The sequence below is a fragment of the Macrobrachium nipponense genome, chromosome 21 (genome assembly GCF_015104395.2).
Source record: "Macrobrachium nipponense isolate FS-2020 chromosome 21, ASM1510439v2, whole genome shotgun sequence".
Classification (NCBI taxonomy): Eukaryota; Metazoa; Arthropoda; class Malacostraca; order Decapoda; family Palaemonidae; genus Macrobrachium; species Macrobrachium nipponense.
The window spans coordinates 77,272,301-77,293,362 of NC_087212.1; the positions used below are offsets into that span (position 1 = coordinate 77,272,301).

Genomic DNA, 21,062 nt, shown 5'->3' on the forward strand with positions numbered 1-21,062 from the left:
GTATTAGCACCAAAGATGACATACATACCAGGATCAGTGTCCTGAGACCAATCCCACGGACCTCCTGCGGCAGTAAAAAGAAACGTCGTTGGAAGAACGAGCCGAGACTGGGTTCGCAGTTAAACAGTATCCACCTTCCTAACAATACGTAATTTCACGTTACTGTATTACTGGATAAAGGCTAGGGTTAATATCCTGATCTGCCTCTTCTCATTGCATATATATATATATATATATATATATATATATATATATATATATATATATATATATATATATATATATACATATATTGTATATATATATAAATATATCAAGAACCATAATCATTTCCTCTGAGAGAAGATGGACTGTAGAACTTCTGGCTCTCAGGAAATCTTTTGAAAGGATTCATTTGCTAGCCATGTGCCCTTCTCCACCCCGAATTTGAATCCTTACAGTTTACTAACTCCCAGGTACATGTTTCATTATTTACATTATGAAGCTGAATAGATTTTTCAGGAACGGACCTCAGTCGCGTCTCCGGAATATTCGTTGTTGCTCTCTGGATTCCGAGATTGTTGAAAGTGAGGTAAAGTCAGAATTCTGGGAAACATTGAAAGCTGTCCATCTGGTGGCAGTCTGCACCATTGACGGCACTTTCATAAGGGGGACGGTGGGCTCAAAATGTAGAGGAGAGCGACAATGAAGCTATCAGGTAACCTTCAAACAATGTGCTTTAGTTTCAAGGAAAAGATGTTATTTTTTCAATGCCCCTAATGGTTGTGAAGTCTGCATTGTACTAGTTTACACGAGTCTTCTGTTGCTCAGACTTTCCCGTTCTTCCGTAATCACTTGTATTTATGTATAATATAAGACTCTCTCTCTCTCTCTCTCTCTCTCTCTCTCTCTCTCTCTCTCTCTCTCTCTCTCTCTCTCTCTCTCTCTTACAAACACAAGAGAACAAACAATGTAAAGTTTTTTTTTTGAAGCAACGGCCTTGGCCCAGTTTTTTTATATTTCCGAAATATATAAACATTCAGAATTAATTGCTGGAAATTATTATTTTCCTTTTCCTCTGGATCTTTTCCAATGTAGCCATATAAATGTCGAAGATTTGATATATATTATGTCATAAAACTGTCTCAGATCCTGACGTTGATCTCATTTCCTAGACGTTTTATGATTTAGGAACCGGATTAACACGTGTCTGTCTCTATCTACACACACACACACACACATATATATATATATTTTTATGTGTGTGTATGTATGTAGCTATATGTACTATATATATATATATGTGTGTGTGTGTGTGTGTGTGTGTGCGTGTATGTATGTAGCTATATTTACTTTATATATATATATATATATATATATATATATATATATATATATATATATATATATATATATATATATATATATATATATATATATATATATATATATATATATATATATATATATGCAAGATTAGGAAATAAATATTGAAACACATTGGACAGGAAAATAAGTGAATAACAGAACACAAAGTGCGATAATTTTATTCAATAACATTAGTGGACATAGAAGAAGCACTACTATGAACGTGGAAGGATTAAGACAAGCTTGGTGGGGCGAAAATACTTCGACGAGGTTCGCCTTGACTAACTTCGCAGCAAATATCTTCACACAATGATCGACTCAGAAACCCGGCAATAACTCTTTAGCTGTATTTATGGTCGCGGACAAACAGCCGAAAACACCTTTTAATCATGTGAAAAAGAAAATCTATTATATTTGAAACAAGAACAATTACGAATAGTTTCTTAGCAACCGCATAGTATGACAACCCTCTTCTTGGATCTATTATTGTTAACGATTCTAGGCTTGTACACTCTGCATAGACACAGGCTATTAGATATTTGTAAGGTTTATGAACTATGTAAAATACCTTCTCCATATATATATAAAATCGTGTTCTTCAATCACGCACACACATTTGCAAATCTACGAAAGTGTGAACTGAAAAACAAGAAATGTCATATTATCTGATGGATTAGATGAATACGCTGGAAGATTCAAGTAAATAAAAGAATTTGAATTCCTTCTTTCATCAGAAATTGTACATTGAACCTTATTATAACAGATTCTAATATTGATGTCTGAGGACGAGATTTCCTCTTAGTATTCAGAACCTCAAAAAGGACTCTAAGATATAGAGATAAGACACAAACAGAATATTTCTGTCACTTAATAATGGAAACTCACCGATAATCTAAAAGACAAAACATATTTTAACATTTGATTCATAAAGGTGCAAAGGCAAGTTTGCACAGAATCTGTAAGGTTTCCAGACTTTGGTTTTATCTCTTTTCAAAATTGACGACATTATATCCAGGGCAGTTTATTAAAATAAACATCATTACAAAATACATCTTCACAAAGCCTTTTTGAATAATGAATAAAGAATATTTCTGTATCCGATTTGATGATACCACAGTATTACCTATTAGAACTTCATTTTTATTACGGAATTTAAAAAGTTTAAGGTCAAGTAAAAACATCAGGAGTATTCGCAACTTATTATGTACGGCTTTAATCACTGTTTTCCATTTGGAAAATTTTTTATGATATATATACATACATATATACATATATTATAAATAAATATAAATATATATATATATATATATATATATATATATACATATATATAATAACTAAAGAAACTAATATATACTTTTATAATATATATTATATTATATATAAGATAATATATATAATATATATATATATATATTGCATTATTCTTATTCATGTGAATTATGAACTAAATTTTTTAAAATTCTCATATTAATTATCTTGTATATTAAGATTACATGATTATGACTAAGATATTTAAATATAGTACTATAACATTTCACTATATTCATCATAGTTGAGTTGAAATTATCCTGATCACTCATACTACTGTTAGTGGAATATGTAAGGAAGACAAATGTTCATGTTTATCAATAAGGAGACGACCAATCTTAATTTTCCAGAGGATACCTGAGTAGATCAAATAGGAGGTCTTGTACTAAGCTCTATTCAAATTTGAATGATTTTACATAATCGGGTAAGACTTGAGCTTTGCTTAATTTTAGTCTCTGAATTCCAGCTTTAATATTACTAATGACATTACTCTCAGTCAAAACTGCCTCGTTGATATCTGACCTAAATCTTTCAAACTCGATAAATACATTTATAATTATGATTCATCATGTTAGGTCTGTTAATTATGTTTTGACTATTATCAAATATATTATTACATTTACGTTATATTTTGTATGAGTGACATAATATTGTCTATTCTGTTAATCTTTCAGTAAGGACAAGCAGTGTTATGCTGAAGGTTAAGTTGGTTATCTGTATCTGATCTTGTTCTGTGCGGATGGTCTCTTGTTTGTCACTTTTTCTTAAGTTGTATTTCAACAGAGATCTTCCATATTCACAACTGATCCTTGATCCCCTTTATCTGCCGAGAGAGAGCAACCAGGTTCTCTGAACAGCAGCACCAATATGCAGTCAATGTTTAGCCTCGCTGTCGAACTTCTCGGTTCCAGAGGTCCTCCTTTATTCCTCCTCACACCGTTAGCCCGTCCACAAGGTCAAGCTTTGCTCGACGAACTTTGTTCGATGTGACGTCAGAAGCGGAGAAAATGCGGCAAAGTTCTGACTTTTCCAGCTTTTTCTCCGCTTCTGACGTCACATCGGACAAAGTTCGTCGACCAAAGCTCGACCGTGTGGACGGGGCCTTAGACTGTGCAAGTCTCCCGGAGGAAGTCCCAGAGTTTCAGACGAAGGTGCTATTCACTACTACTCTAATACTATTCTCCTTGCATTCTAATACGTTTTTATGTATTTATATATTAATGTATTTTATTTTTTCCTCTTTTTATAAGTGGGGTCTATTCATTCTGCATTTCCCTTTACCTGGTCTTACTTCTTCCTAATGAACACCATATTCTTTGGAAGCTTGAAATTCAAGTCAGTGGCCCTGTGGGCTTATTCCATATGAATAGGTTTCATCTTCTGAATAATAATTATAAAAAGGATTCATTCTAGAATGGTCGTATTCAAATCAGCATTCAGTGACTTTCATATTTATCTTTATTACACCAACTCTAATTATACATATATGTGTGTGTATGTGAGTGGGTTTGTGTGTGTATGTTGTGTATTACATTAGGTGGTTGGGTAAAGTATACATTTTCTTTCCGAAGTTGAGCAAGTATTACGGGATGAGAATGCCGGCCTCACGTCCTTCTCCGCATTTGATTGACGCCGGGTGCATAATTCTCTGCTTAAGTTATCAGAGGTATATTGCCATTTAACGGAACGTTATAAAAGGCTCAGCTCACCTAGCTCTAGAATTCTAGAATTCTGGTGAGCTAAGTATCATGTCTATTAAACAACCTTCTATATATATATATATATATATATATATATATATATATATATATATATATATATATACGTAATGTGTAGTCCGTAGCCCACCCTTGAAAGGCGCGATCCATGTTTACCCGCCCCTTGGATTGATCTCGGCGCCGCGTAGTAGCCCAGACAACTGTCAATAGGTTTTAACCTCCTAGCTCCATCCATGCCGAAAGATTATCAAGGATTAAGGTATATATATATATATATATATATATATATATATATGTGTGTGTGTTGTGTGTGTGTACTGAATATTTTGTGTGCTCAGATCCGCTACAAATGGCAAAGAACCAACACAATGAAAGCAAATTTGCACCAGTACATGGCCATGAAAATGTTAAAAATTCGTAACTTTCAACTGGTCGATGAAGTTAATGTCCGAAAAAAACAAGTTTGGGCAATAGATTATAATGGAAAGTGGTATATATATATATATATATATATATAATATATAGTATATATAATATATATATATACACGTATGTATTTTATGTATGTATGTAATGTATATATATATATATATATAATATATATATATACATACATACATATGATATTATATATATATATATATTAATATATTTTATATATATATATATATATAATATTAAAAAGTCACAGTAGATGCACGTAACTTTATGGTATAAGCTAATATAGGCTACGAATTTCTGCATATTATTTTTGCGGTATTCCCTTACATCGTAAAGTCACGTGGATCTACTGTGATTTTACACACACACACACACACATGTAATATATATATATAGATATATATATATACTATATATATATATATAGATATATATATATGTATGTATGTATGTATGTATGTATGTATGTATGTATGTATGTATGTATGTATGTATGTATTTATTTTATTTCCATTTTGTCTATTGCCCAAACTTGTTTTGGACATTAACTTTCTCCACTAGTTGAAAGTTACGATTTTTAACATTTTCATGGCCATGTACTGTGTGCATATTTGCTTTCATTGTGTTGTTTCTTTGCCATTTGTAGCGGATCTGAGCACACAAAATATTCAGTTATTCTTCTTTTTTGCGGTGGTGTTATTGTGTCGAAATCCTATTTGGTTTTGTTTTTAATTGCACATTCTAAAGAGTTTAGATTTACTATTTGTCCGCTAATTAGTTTTGACTGGTAATACCATGAGAGTACACGATAAACCTCTTTGTCGAGCTAACTATTTAACTATTTACTAAGAGGTAACAGTACCTGTTCTACTGTAATCTAACAATAAGATATCGCTTGGCTCCAAATGGAGGGGTTCTTTATTGGTGCTTTGCATTCCAAGTACAAGAAGATTTGTTGTTGGATGAATAATGTGTTTTACATTTCACTATCAATACGTTAGATTTATAAGTGAAGAAGGAATTCGAAATATAATTCTCTTATATTAACTCATTTTAGGACGGAGAAGTCTTGTATTGAGGAAGTCATCGATGAAATATATTTGATATAGAGATAGAAAAAGACATTTGAATTCATGCCAAACGTCATGAAATCAGTTAGCAGTTTATATCCAGCGTGTGTCTCAAGAATTATGAAGAGGAAACGTCGGTAATAGCCTGTAAAGGAAGTCTAATTTGTTCACAGTGAAAACATCGTCAATCTTTTCACCAGTATTAGGGATTCGATCTTGGCCTTCGATGTCTGTGGGGATTGTTTGGGAGGCCCCTGGAGGTAACCGAAAATACGGAAACTCTACCTAAGTGTTCATTAGCCGGACATGAAATCTGTGTAACTGTTCTCTCTCTCTCTCTCTCTCTCTCTCTCTCTCTCTCTCTCTCTCTCAACCAAAGTTATAGGAACGCAGTCTTAGGTGTGACATCCGATGTCATAATTGCAGAGAATAGACATTCAGCCATTTGTTTCACCTGTATTCGTTAATTTTTGTTTTTTCTATTTTCTGGTTCCTTCAACCGAAAGCTATTCACCTGCTCAGCGACCTTGCCTTCGCCTTTTCTCTTGATCCCCAAATACCTTTATAACTTGATTTTCAGTATTCCGATTCCCTTTCTTCGCTTACTCGGGGAGATAGCCTACAAACTACTTTGTTTTTGTTGTTAGGGGGTTAGGAAAGCCACATAGAAGAGCCTTAAAAGGCCTGAAAAAGGTGTTTCGTGTTGAATTAAAATATACCGGAATTTGAGGATAGGATATTGAGACATTCATTGGAATGAGGATATAAAAAATAAACAATGTGCGTGTTTGAATAGTACAGAGAAATTATTTCTAATAAAATATAGCCTCTTTATTTTAATTTTCGTTCGTGAAACAAGTCTTTATTTGGCCATAGATTTTAGCACGTTTTAATTTACATTAAAAGTTAGGAAGGTAATGTTTACAACTTAGGCATGAGGGGAAAATTTTGCATGCATTCCAAATAAGCTGTACATCATTTATGTTCACATATAATTTAAAATGGAAAGGAAGGCGTTTTTAGTACTAGATTTTACTTGGTCTCTTTCATTACAGTCATTGATGGTCTGCAGATCTGCATTAGAGCTTCGAACATCGCTGCACACCTCTGAAACCGAACTTTTGCAAAGTTCTTGTGTAGAAAATGAAGGGATTTTCATTGCCAAGAACTCTGCTTTTCTGAATTGCTACTGTTGTTCTTATCTTTTGCTGCACTGCGTTATCTGAGTAGGCATTATTATGACGGTAAACGATCATGATTCTAATATTACTTATATGCTAGCTTTGCATGTTTTAGTGAAACCGACCTTTGTAAGTTTGAGATCAACATATGTTCGGTACACGCGTCTGTCCATGCGTTTTCAGATATTTTAGAAGTACATTCTTTCGCTTGATGAGCCCTTTGTATGTTGACATATGTGGTTGTTATTGTTTGGTCTAGTAAACCGACGTCTTGTGATTAAGGCAGTTGTCAAAATGCACTTTAAACGGTAGTTGATAGGCAGAGTGTAGCAATGGGACTTGCAAGCAAGCAGTAAGGAAGAGAGAGAGACTGGGGAGCTGTAGAGAGCTTCCAGTGTCATCCATATGTATGTTTCAAACCCTGTCCCCGCGTCCCGATGCCTAGGATTTCAACTTTGCATTGTTGTTTGCGCATAGAATTTGGCTTGTTTGTTCGTTTCGTCTTCATTTATTCCCTTATCTGCGTTGGATTAAACTGTTTTGAGAATTCATTCCTGTAAAAGATTTTTTTAAAAATTATTTTTCACCTTACTATTGATCGGATAAGTATCGTTTTGCAGCGGTATCGAGTAACTCAGTTTCATGATCATGTGACTGCCTTGTTTTTCTGTACAGAAATTCTATTCACTTTCCACAAGTTGGTATCGCACATACGCACACACGTGCGTGTGCGTTTGCACGCCTTTGTGTTTGTACGTGTTTTAAATTTTGAATTCTATGACTGATTTCCATCATCTCCGTTAGAACCATTTTGAAACTCCATTTATAAATGAATCATTTGAGTCCACTTTCTCCTTCCTGTAATCTGTTATAGAAGATGAACATCACAATCTAAGTTTCCACCGAGAGTCTCCTTCAATGCTGCGGCTAAATGCAGGTGAAGGAGTGACCAGAATGATTTCAGTGTCCCTTCTTTTGGTGACGGAAGGCCGTGTGAATGCCGCTCTCCTTTGACCATTCCTGTGACCCGCGCCTCCCTCCTCCTTCGATGCGACCTCGTTTGGAAGCCGGCCTTTTAATTCCTCCCCTGACCCTGAACCTCGTTTCATATTCATTCATTCATTCAGTCGTTATCATTCCACTTCGGTGTCTTGAGTCAGCACTCGACTTCTATGCAGTATCAATCATGAGAGTAGAGATTTAACCTTCGAGAATTTCTGTTATTGTTTTTATTTGAAACTTATTTTTCATTAGATTATTTTTATGACGATTTCTGTTTTTAGCCTCCTAAGTTCCCTTGGATTTTCCCCTGAGTTTCTTGCTACTAATGTCGCGATTTTCGGTGGTTTTGTTTAACGTAAGACCTTGTGTCTTTTTTGAAAACAAAATTACCTCTTTTCCATCGACTCGCCTCGAACTGAAAATTCTTAATACTCTTCCAAGGACTCCTTTCTGTTTATTGACCATGAATGAATAACTCCGGTAAAATGAGCAAAACAATTTTGACTCATTTTATCTCAGTGCCTTTTCTTGAGGTAGAACGAAATACACTTCGCTCTGGATTGGGCCTTTTCATTATATTTGTCGAGTGTTCTGTCGAGTACCAGCTTCAACCTTTATGCGACCGAGGCACCGTGCTTAATCCGGAATTGACTTATAAACGGGGCTGTCTGTTCGGGCCGTATATTTATTTATTTTTTCCCTCTCTAACCGTTCCAATTGTCTTCATTTGTATAGCAGTAAATTTATATAGAAGCAAATTCATCTGAACACTTGCCTCACACGTGAGTAATTGAATGAAGTAAATAAGTTTGAATAGGGACGCGTATACGTAGGTACTGCTGTTCAGACGTGGGTGTACGAGAAGCTGTTCATTTCGTGTACATCCGAATGGCTGTTTTCCTGCATAAAGGTACATGTTTATGTAAGCAATGATAGCTACTGTTTCAGCGAATGTCTGTTTCCCTTTAGAGATGAATTAGTCATTACAAATGTCTGTTACTGCGAATGTGTCAGAATTTTTCCAGGAATTCACGTTGATTAAAGAGACGAGATTCGAATACTTATTTCCTTTAAGTGCCTAGTTATTTGCATACTGCTTTGCTTTCTCGCAGCTTATATTAAGTCGTTAGACATCAGTATATAAAAAAAATTATTACCACATATTAACAATCAATAAATAGCAATATTTTTGCATACATTTAATGTTGACCATGTGATAGCATACATACATACATACATACATACATACATACATACATACATACATACATACATACATACATATATATATATATAATGATAATCATCATAACTGCTTCAACAAAGAGAGGCGTAATAGTGATAAGAGGTTTTTTTTTAGCCTGCACACATCGTGAAGTGGAACTCCGAACAAAGCAGATGATGGAGGACATAATGACGACTTAATCACTCGTTCTCCTTATATGTTAAATATGAAACTTTTGATCGTTCAGATGCATCGATAAGATCTGTCAGTGACGTCCTTCCTTTGTCATGCATCAGGGGACGCTCATTAACTGTTTGTCAACAATTTTTTCAACGCATTTTTCCCTATATTCTACCTGCTGTCCATTTTGTTTTCCAAATGTTGGTGTTCGTTTGAAGGCACTTAAGAATATGAATATTTCCGCCGAAAATGATTGGCTTTTGTTAGTCCATCTAGTTGAATACCAAAGCTGTCTGTCACTGCATAAATCATTTGTAAACAAGAGTAAAGGATAATTAGTAGAAGCAAAAAAGTGTAAACAAAAATTCATCAGAGAAGAATAAGGGATTTCAAAGTAGGTGAAGTGAACCGAAGAAAAGAAGCTAGACTGACTATGGAAATGAGGTGTAACTTTACAGCTCGTCGTCAACCAGCGAACATCGACATCATTTCAAGAAATGGGGGGAAATTTCCAGCTTTCCATCGGTAGCTTTTTAACAAAAGTAGCGCATCGTTGTCTCAGTTATCTAGATTATAAATGCCACTGGTAGAAGTAACCTTTCACTGCTGCGAGGTGCACCAAGGAGAGAAAACTCCTAGGATGCCCTATATCCAGACAACAGTATAGCAATTGACGTCAACAGATCTGAATGAAGCAATGGCTCAGTACAACAATATCAGTTATGATTACGAAGCCCTAGAAACCAGGTTATCTTTCTGGTAGCATGAAATCTTATATAATTTTAGCTACTGCAAAAAGTGAGAAGAGCTACTATTGTCAAGTGCTGAGAGTAATCATGTTGAGTAGTATGACCACTACACAAAGAATCGCGTAACAGATGTATGGCAAGACATCACTTCTTCATTTGAGAACTGGCACTAAAAGTCGCACATCCCAGTGACCATCTCTTACCGGACGGTTGATTACAACTGAGTTTATGCTATTATAATCAAGATGCATTTCACTTAAGGAGTAAAAGTGAAGGTCAAGAATGAACAACCTTCATTACTTCCGTATTTCTTTAAGAATTGGAAACTTGCCATTCCGTTGGTTTTCGATATCATCATGTTGGGATACTAAAGCTGACTTGATTGTAAGTCTCTCTCTCTCTTCTCTCTCTCTCTCTCTCAGTGATATTCTTAACACAATTTAAGTTGGATAAGAACCTAGCTATTTGCTCTTCTTGTAGAAAAACGAGACTCAGATAAATTATAATGATCCATTTCGCAGGTTTTCTATTTTATTTTTTTATTTCAGTAATGAAAGCTATCCAAGTGGAACAAGCACGCAGGGGCCATTGACTTGAAATTCAGGTTTCCAAAGGATGTTGGTTTCAACTCCCACCGCAGATTCCACACTGCAGTCGTAACTGATCATGGTACCGAGCCAGTGATTTTTCATCACCCTTGGGAAGAGGCAAACCCGCGACATCTGAGTGGCATACCACGACACTAACCAACATACGAGCAGACCAGATTTTTCTCACCAATAAGTCCGCATCAACTACTGCACACACACTTCCTCGGTTTGTGCAGAGCCCAGAATAACAAACAAAAATCAGGAAATATAGAGACAGGGATTGGGGGAACGAGCCGATTGGAGATTATCTCTTTTGATTCAATTGCCAGACGATATGCGCACAAAACGGGAAATGGCGCAATCCTATCAAACCGAAGATAAACAAATTAATTCATTTTTGGTGAAATGATCAAATCGACTCCCCGGATGACGAGTTGATTCCCCTGGTAGATTTCGGCAATGCTGGCTCCCGACTCTTCCCCACAATGCTCATTGTTTTCATAGCTTGGCCGTCCAGATTTTATTATTTATATTATATATATCTTAGTTTTACCCCAAGTTTTTCGTTCTTTAGGCTTTTTTCTTCTTCTGACGTAACCAATGAAAATTTGACCAAATAAGGGGGCTATCCTGACTCTGCCTTTCAAGTATAAAGAATGACTGCATTCTATTTCTCTTTCTCTCTGAGTAAGCATAGTAAACATATTTTGGGAAAATCATTACATTCCTTGTTTATTTTCACTGTAGGCTTTTGGGAAAATTATATAATTTACGCGTAACTCACGGGTTTATGATTAGTTTCCTCCTTCATGCCGTACGGAAGGTTGGATTGTGGTGGTGATGATGTCAACATCTATATTCTCCCGATGAACTGCCGAAGAAAGTTCAAGGAAAGCAGTCCAACATCCGGTTAAGTTCTTCCACATTAAAGTATCATCAGAATTTATGACTCTCTCTCTCTCTCTCTCTCTCTCTCTCTCTCCTCTCCTCTCTCTCTCTCTCTCTCTCTCTTCTATCCCGTTATGCATTTGCAATCAGCTCGCACACAAACTCATTTTCGCAAATTCCCAGCACATGTTTTTATAAAGACCTGACATTTGGTGGCGTAGGCAGACTGCGTGTGACCTCTCCTGACCTTCTCTTTTCACAAGCTCATCAAAGTCGCCGAAAATTTGTTTTCCTTGTCAATTTTCAGTCTTAATTGGCAGTCTTTTTCTCTTTTGGGCATAAATAGTATACATGTAACCTTTTTAGTTTTAGATTTCAACGACCAACCCCCATTATAAGGGAAATAGGGATTGCAGATACAGGGGCAGAATACAGCCTTTACAGTATGGGAAATCAGAAAATCAGTGTGTAAACCCGAACGTTTTGCTCAGCCATGGGAATAACAATAGTAACAAAAATAGAAATAAAAAAACGAGCGGATGATGTTTTGGTTCCTCGTGCGAAATCTTGTGTACTTGTTTGTCAGCTTTTATGGAGCTATGAATATTAATGTAAACTTCTCATTCAATATTGAAGTACACTGCTAACGGCATAGTTTGTGGGTGAAAAGATTTTCCTCTACGTATATCGTAGTCTTATATAGATGATTGATAACAGATATATTTGGATTTCGAACTTGGCCTCCCTTGAACTTTGATATTTCCCTTGTCTCTGTCCTGTTTATGAACGGTACTTTAGAAATAAACCGGGAGCTGAATGTCCATATACGTCAATGGATGAACACCGAGGCCCATGTATGGTTCGTTCCAATACTTGAACAGGTGCACAATTTGATGTGAAATGTGGCTTGAAGATACCATAGGTTTATGATGCCCGCTTCTCATCCATACACGATATATAGCATTATGATGACCAAAGGAAAATGGCCACACCGACTGTTTAAGTAGAAGTGTGAACTGATCTTCCACCATGATTTCGATGTTCAAGAATAGAGCCCATCAGCGACAACGCCCTCAAATTCCATTGGTGCGGCACATAGAGGAATTTAACTTTTCTTACTTCATAAATAATCGATGGTCGTAAGATATCCAGCGCTGCCAGTAAAATAAACTACATATTGCTCAGTATTTTACAGCGAGGTTGCATTTCCTCTTTTCATGGATCAGCTGTAAGTCTGCCGTAAATGACGTGAAAATAATCAAACTTAAGGAATTTTTCCATCACATGAAAAACTAAGGGTTTAATTTCACACTAGAAATTGTATTCATGCTGAAAATTAAGGTCAGTGTTACATGACAGTGAGTAATCAAATTTGCTTATACTTACATATAGTTGCTTCGATTTTTCGTCGATGGTATCGAGTCGCAATGGATAATTCATGGATGGATGCGTCCCGAGGCTCTTCAGCCGTTACCTGTTCGGGATAAGAAGGAACAGTCTGTTCATTGGAATCCTTTAGCTGGGTCTATTCATGATATGCAACGGAAGCGTGCCATGAGCTACGCTTTGTTATCAAATGCCAGGCACGAGCTTACTTCACGACATGTCATTGCGGACATCGATACGCGAGGCTCCAGCGCACTTCATGAAATTTTAGGTCCTCATCGATTGACGAGAATTTAGTTCCGAACTTCGAAGCCTTTGAGATAAATAGAATAGTTTAAATACTCATGAACTCTGAGATGAATAGGGTGGTTTAAATACTCATGAACTCAGACTTTTTTATGTCATAACTTTTCGAAGAGGACGGCCCTCTTATGGCCGGAGTCATGTGGCTCTTTATTCCTAAAGTTCTTCTTCCAACTAAAAGTAATCGACCTTGAAAACTTCATGTGAATAAATAAATGTAGCGTTGGTCTTGGTGTATCGCTTCCAGATTACTTTTTCGAGGGTCTGTTTATGCAGGAGGTAAATCTATGTCTCTTGGCTTGATATGGACTGCGATTGGTCGATACAAATGACCTTTGGTGACGTAAGAATCTGTTTGACTATTGGACTAAGTTCGAATAACCCCCGCCTCGCCTCCACCCAGGCCCTGAAGTTCGGTGTTTACGCTCCCACCTGGCAATAACTCCGCCTCCATTATTTCTGCTCTGCTACGTTCTGGGTTTCTTAAATGAAAGTTGACCAGTCATTATGCGCCGTTGACGTTATTTAAAGTCTTCGATGACATGCGATACGTGTGTGCCCTGGGGAAACGGAACGAGAGGAAATCAAAGGGTGGCACAAACCGGCATCCAACATCATCACCGGACGCCGGGTTGGTGCTCTGGGCTGTTGGTGGCGGTGGAGTTGAGGTGCTTCTACCACACATTCCTCTTCGCTCCACTCAGTTGGTATCGCTCTCCCCTCTCTCTCTCTCTCTCTTTCTCTCTCTTTCTTTCTCCTTATGACTCTCGCAATAAGTGGTCATCTTTCATGAATTCTTTGGGGACTTATTAGCATCGGCGGTAAATACAACCTATAGATTCCCGGTAGCAGGTTTTCAGAGGAGTTCGTAACACTGCGGAAAGTTCGGTGCGCGTCGTGAATTGTCCTCCTCCTGTGATTGTGCTAATGAGGCAGGTGCGACTCGGCCTGTCTGTCTTCTGCTTTGCTTCCCATGCAACTATGGCCTAAGTGACATGGCCGTCGTGTGTTCTTGCTGTTCCCGGAAAGAACTTGGGTGCAAGTGACAACAAATTTCCATCCGTTGGTTTGCAATATATATCACTTGGAAAAGCTCTAGTGAAGTGTTTGCAAACAGAGAAATAAACCAGGGACCTATTATTTGTTTAGTGATTGAAACGTTGTGCAGCTGAATCGTTCATATTCTCTAAAGGAAAACTCGAAAGAAAAAGACTTCGTGACAGTGATCATCTGTTTGTGAGTTTCTTAACTGTGTTGTTTTCAACGGTGTTATGGCACTAAACTTTAACGAGGCATGAACCCCTTTGATAAGCGTTGTTATGTTCATCATAGTGATGAAGTTAGTCATCTCCGTTTGCTTCTTCTTTATCATGTCTGTGTGTCACTATCAATTTGAGCTTCAACTTTCAAGCTTGTCGGTATTCTCTATATTGTCTGCATATCTATCACTCGATCATGTGTCAGTAATGTATACTCATATCTGTCTGTTTGCAATCCATATGTTTGTACGTGTATGTCTGAATCCCCTTTAGAAAGCACTGTGCCATAATAATACGAAATGTTTCTTTGTGTAGGTGTTTCTGTCATTTGGCATCAGTACTTGTCTTTTTTTATAGTGTCAGTTTTCCACTGTAGTTGTTGACATGACTGTACAGCCCTCGTGTCTACCAGTCACTTTGTATTTCATATATGTTCAACAGTTCTCTCTCTCTCTCTCTCTCTCTCTCTCTCTCTCTCTCTCTCTCTCTCTCTCTCTCTCTCTTATATGTATATATATCTATATATATATATATCTATATATATACATATATATATATATATATATATATATATATATTAATGACTATAAATAATGTATAGGTGATGAATGAACATATATGGCTTAGAAGGTATCTTGAATTATCTATATATATATATTATATATATAGTATATATATATATATAATATATATTTAGTATATATATATATATATATTTAATATATATATTATACTAATATATTATAAATTTAATATATAAAGAGAGAGATAGGGGGAGATATGTATGCCCGGAAAGGTACTGTGAATTATATATTTATTTAGAATTACAAACTGTAAGATTTTACCCTTTTAAGATAGCTCGTTCTTACTCTAGCACGAAGAAATAGTTTACTAAGGAAAAGTAGTCTTCGAAATTTAATTATTACCTTTTGTACATTATTGGCCCTGTGTTCTGTTCTACATGACGATTGTATACACCCGTTTGTACTGAGTATTTTTATTCCGGGGTATAGGCAAATCTACCCTAGTGCGTATGTTGTATCTGCGATTTCATTTTTAATATTTATGTAAGTTACTCTTTGTTGTTTCTTTTTTGCTTCGTCTTTCCCGTGTTCCTTTCTCTTCATGGGCCGTTAATTTCTCGGCTGCCGTCCAAAAGAATATGAGTCGAATAAGGAAAGAAAGCGTCCCCAGATAAAAAGTATAGCCAGAGCGTAGCCGTCTCTCTTCTCTACAAGAAAGTGCAGTTAGGGTTGTCTTCCTCCATTAATGTTGCTACATAAATTATGACGGTTTAGAATTGATGACGATTCTCTCTCTCTCTCTCTCTCTCTCTCTCTCTCTCTCTCTCACACACAAACCCTGTTCCTTAACGGCCTAGGTCATCAGCACTTAGCAGTCACGGGTCATGTATTTCGTGGTTCTTATTCCTTTTCGTTTCGGTTACCGTGTGACTGTCCTCCCACTTCTGTTGCTCTGGCTTCGTGTGACCTTTCTTCCCTGTCCTTAAGGTCAAGTGTTCGAAAACAAACAACGTGTTAGTAAACATGCTTCAATCGGAAGAAAGTTGCTCACTCTTTATGAAATAAATGCCCTGCTAAACATTTAACTTTTAAACTCGCTCATTTGAAATTAAGTTATTATATACCCGTAATCATAAATTTTGTGTACACACATCCATAAGTACACAATATGAATATTTATGTTTAGATAACAGAAGTAGTACAATCTAGATGTAAATAGCAGCATCAAAAACAAAATTCCTGATAAGTCTAACAACAACAACAACGACGACGAACAGCAGAGGCAGAGAATGAAGACTAACTACTAAGGAAAGGAAACAAATTCACGGTGTTAATTGTCTGAAAGAGAAGCACTTCTCGTGAAAGTGCCTTTGCACGTTGCTTTTAGCAAAGAAGAGCCAGACTTGAGTGTGTTCTGTTGGGGCAAGAATACTAATGGTTTGGGCCTAAGTGGGAGCTTCCGCCTAACGAGAGGTACACGCATCTCTTGATAGATAATTGATGGCTCTCTCGCAGCGTCCGCCGTGGTTGGAACGTGTTCTTTCACAAGTCTGCACCTCATCTGGCAAATGGTCAAATCATTTGTATGACTCTCTCTCTCTCTCTCTCTCTCTCTCTCTCTCTCTCTCTCTCTCTCTCTATAATTATATATATATATATATATGTGTGTGTGTGTGTGTGTGTATTTCGCCTCTGATGTTGGGCCTATTCTGTGCTGAGCTAAGTGTTAAATTTCCGATGGAGTAACGATAGTCCTTACTGAATCTAAAGTGTAGCAGGGATGATGCTTCAGCCAGGAACAAAACCGAATTAATGAAGGGATACCTTCTAACCTCACCTATTTGGCCGGAAGTCGGGGGCTAGTCTTTCGGCCCCTGGCTACCGTCTTGACCGCGCCTAAAGGGATACATCCTAATGTAGCCTCTCCAAGCCGAGCATCACATTTGGCGCTGTGCCATACCAGCCCTTGGTGTTTCCAAGATGGAAACAAATTTTACCTTATAATATGTGAACTGCTTTTTTTGAAATGTTGCAGCCAGGTTACAGCATGAATGCCATAGAGAGACAGCTATTGGCTCAATGCCTGGATCTGTTTTCTCGATAGATTTTTGTTATTTTTAATCCTCCGATTTTGAAGTTCAACCCTGCGAACATGATTCATTCAGTATCGCCTCACAAACCTCCAAATATGAATTAATGGAAAAATGAGGGAGATGGGGCGTTGTTAAAACGCCATGGGCACCGCCTCACCCTTATTGAAAGGTCATATGTATACTCACCTAGTCCTGTGAGACTTCTGAACATAAAAGGAATGTTCATCTCGCGCTGCAGTGAAGAACCGCGCCTGTAGAAGGGACAGCTGTTTCTTTCCACCAATAAGCAGTTGACGTAAGTGAGTTCTCATCGCTGCATTTCTGACAGTCAGAGTAAGCAGCTACTTTGAAATATAATGTATTTTGTATCTGTAGACCAAAAGTTGTGAATTATGAATCTGGTAAGTAGTTGATTATGTGGGTTGCATCGGATTTGCAAACTAATCCTAAAAGAATTTAAAAACCTGAAGGTTAACAGTTTCTGGAATCACATCTTATCCTAATGGTCTTGTACAGTACTGTTAATATAATAATCCAGTCATCTTGAAGTATCTGGTCCAAATTCCGATGCTTTAGGCAGCATAAGATGTTCTTATTTCCCTGAAACCTTTTTCGTTGGTTTTATTCACTGTAATTTCCATTCCCTAGAAAAAATGTTAAAATTCTTCCTCTTCACTTTTACGGTCGTTTTGTGCAGCAGTCTTGTGCTTCCAGAACCAGACCAGTTGTCATGTTTAACTTCTGCACTCTCAGCTATTGCTCATGCTTTAAACCCAACTAAAGATCTCTCTCTCTCTCTCTCTCTCTCTCTCTCTCTCTCTCTCTCTCTCTCTCTCTCTCTCTCTCTCTCTCTCTCAGGTTCAGCGCTCAACTGCCACCTGTCAGAGGCTTCTGTTGTTGTCCATTGATCCCATTACCCGCCTGATCTGGGTCCTTGAAACGTAACTCCGATTGCTAAGAGTTGGTCGTTTGGTCGTTGGTCTTGTTCCTTCCAGATGTATCAATTGCACTGAGGATGATGACATCTTCACGTCGACTGAATCTGCACCAGTCGCAAAGAAGTGCGAAGATTTCCTGGCGTAAGCTTGGATGCTTTGTTAGTAGATCTTGTTCATTTGTGGAGACTATAGGATTCCCTTTCAGTAAATTAATTGTATCAGTAAGGCAAATTGTAGATTGAAAATGTAATTTATAGGTTACCGTGAAGATAGAATGTCAGTGAGGGTTTCCTGCAAAAGTTATCCAACAATATGAAAGTGGAGGTCATCCTCCGATCACGAGATCACCTCCATATTAATTATATTCATAATGTTTATTTTATCTTCTTTTTATTTATATGTTTTTGCCGCCAATATAGATTGTTGGATTATCCATTAATCTAAGCGTACGGTATCCGGAGTTACGATGTAAGCCCGAAATTGAATCGTTCCTTGTACAGTGCTATCTCTTTACAGAAACTTTTTCGTCGGTGCATGATTGTGTTAGTGTATTTGTATGTAACGTGCATGAGGAACAGTGAAATAATGCCTAGGGTCAGCTTTTTATGTCTTGCAAATATGCACGTCAAATGTTCTTCACTAATTTGGTTTCGATGGTTCACGAGGTCCGAGTAAAGCACTCGTGTTTTATTGTGTCAAGGTCATTGTCGTGTATTCAAGTATGCTGTGTCATTCTTCCTTTGTCCTAATTCAATGAAGTGGAACTACAAAGGAAAGAAATAGAAACTTTTCGTACACAGCTTTTTTTTCAGATTTACTCAGAAACTGAATTCCATTGCATTGTAATCGTGGACGCGACACTAATTAGGGTGACTTTGAGATGACTATATGAAGCTGTCCCATCCTTTCCTGCGCCAGTGAGTTACCACCCAAAGCAAATGAGCTGGAAGCATAAAGAAGGTAAAGTTGGTAAGAGCCACCAGGGCAGCCCTACAAGTGACCTCCTGAGCAGCATAATGTAATAACGTTGAGGTCATTATCGATCAACAGACTAACTTGTCTTTTTTCTTCCTCTTGTTGCTGTTGTCACTATTTCATTATTCATGCTCAACTGTTCGTCTGGGTGTGAAAGATTATTCCTTGTCTGTGTGAAATTGAAGAATCGCACTGCATTGATTCGGGTGACGTATTCACAACATAGTTATCGAAAACGGATGCCATCAATTAGATTCGTAAGAGGAGTTTGTCTGAATGAACGGCATGGCAACGTAACAGATGAATCTGAAATGTCCATTACATCTGAAATGTCCATTACGTCGAGAATTTTCTTTAATGGGCGGCGAGATTGCAGCTTTTTGCTTCGAATGAACTGTGGCACATGACAGTTAACAATATACTCCTTTTTCCTCTTGTCCTACTCCGCCGAATGTGTGAGACCCGAAAAATGATATACCTAATATTGCAGAGACGTTCTGAGATTTATACTGCTTACTCCATATTACTTGTTAGATCCAAACTCAGAGAATATGTTTTTTTTTTTTTTTTTTTAAGACGATATACTTAGTTTTCCTGTCTGGTAGCTTGAAATTTGAAAGTTCTAAAGTAACATTCAAAGTACATACATCTATGCTCAAGTAGCTTGTAGCTAATCTTGTGTTGATTCCATCCACTGGTTGTGTAACGCGCAGCATCAGCCATGATAATTTGATGAGACACAGCGCATATTTTGAACATCATTCGGGATGATTGATAAGCAGCCAGTGTAATTGAAACAGTACAGGGAGAGTCCTCTCCCGAACTGTAACATCATTCATTAATTTTGACGCTCTATTTAATTTAATGTGCGATTTTCTTAGTTGTATCTTAGGGAGATTATGATAGAGTTGCAATAATTAATTTGCCTATGACAGTTAATCAAAAATATTTTCACAGATTACTCATTAAGGTATTTTTTTTTAACAAAGGCAATATTTCTAAAGATGATGTTCAGTGACCCTGGCAACACTATTGAGTACTAAGAGACAAATTACAGACCAAGCATACAACAAAGTCACGGGCTTCGTCAGCAGTCAGAGCTGGATTGCTATTTATATTTAAACGAATATCATCATAGAGTCTTAGTCAACTTTCATCCATTCCTCCAAACTGGTAAGAACATATTTAGAGCCTCATTTGTATCCATTGTGTCATTTACGGAGAAAAATTGGGTTTCACCCATAGATGCCTCTAGAGCATTTGACAGTCGAATCGTATAAATGCAAAATAGGATCAATGGTACTTGCAGCTGTTGTCATTTTTTCAAGCCCAGTACAATTATTAAAATGTTATATTCCCTCGTGTTGTATTCTTTAGTTACATTTTCACCACCACAGCTATCAGTCTCAGTCATCATTTTTAAGCTTGAATTCCTTTTCCAAATGCCCCGTCCTCTGACAGTAGAAGCAGGGCAACACATGACACCTGTCACGTATGTTAACGTTCCCCATCGTTACTTAACTTGATCACTATTTTTTTAGTAGCCTTGCGAATTGCAGGTTCACAGTTCAGAATGGTGAGGGGTAGACCCACCTACAGCAGGTGTACAGATAACAAGTTTGTCTTCTTTACATTGGAGACTGGCTGTGGAAAATTATTTATATCGACTAACAAAGCAAACACATCATCTTTCTCATCATGGAAGTGACAAACCATCATTTTTGGCTTGAGTTTCCCGATCTTCTTGGCTTCACCACCCTCTATCATGTCACGTATCCTAGTCGCTGCCTTATCTCTATTACTTGTAGCCTCAAAATTCACAATAACAAGACCATTTGAGGTGAACTTCGTATTTTTAACTGGAATATCTTTATGGGCATTG

General features: G+C 37.1%; 1 protein-coding gene across 13 annotated transcripts in view; it reads left to right on the forward strand.

Annotated features, from left to right (window-relative positions):
• The window catches only part of LOC135198187 (oxidation resistance protein 1-like), a 1,642,352-nt gene that overhangs the window by 1,133,049 nt on the left and 488,241 nt on the right, over nucleotides 1–21,062 (forward strand). Inside the window, exon 1 of one of the 13 annotated variants that reach the window (XM_064225749.1) lies at nucleotides 14,067–14,212. The exons of 10 other annotated variants lie outside the window; for them this stretch is intronic. The gene's annotated coding sequence lies outside the window, so the exon portion shown is untranslated. Of the gene's footprint in view, nucleotides 1–14,066; nucleotides 14,628–21,062 lie in introns of those variants that run through there. 2 more of the 13 variants (XM_064225750.1, XM_064225748.1) reach the window with 2 other exon arrangements.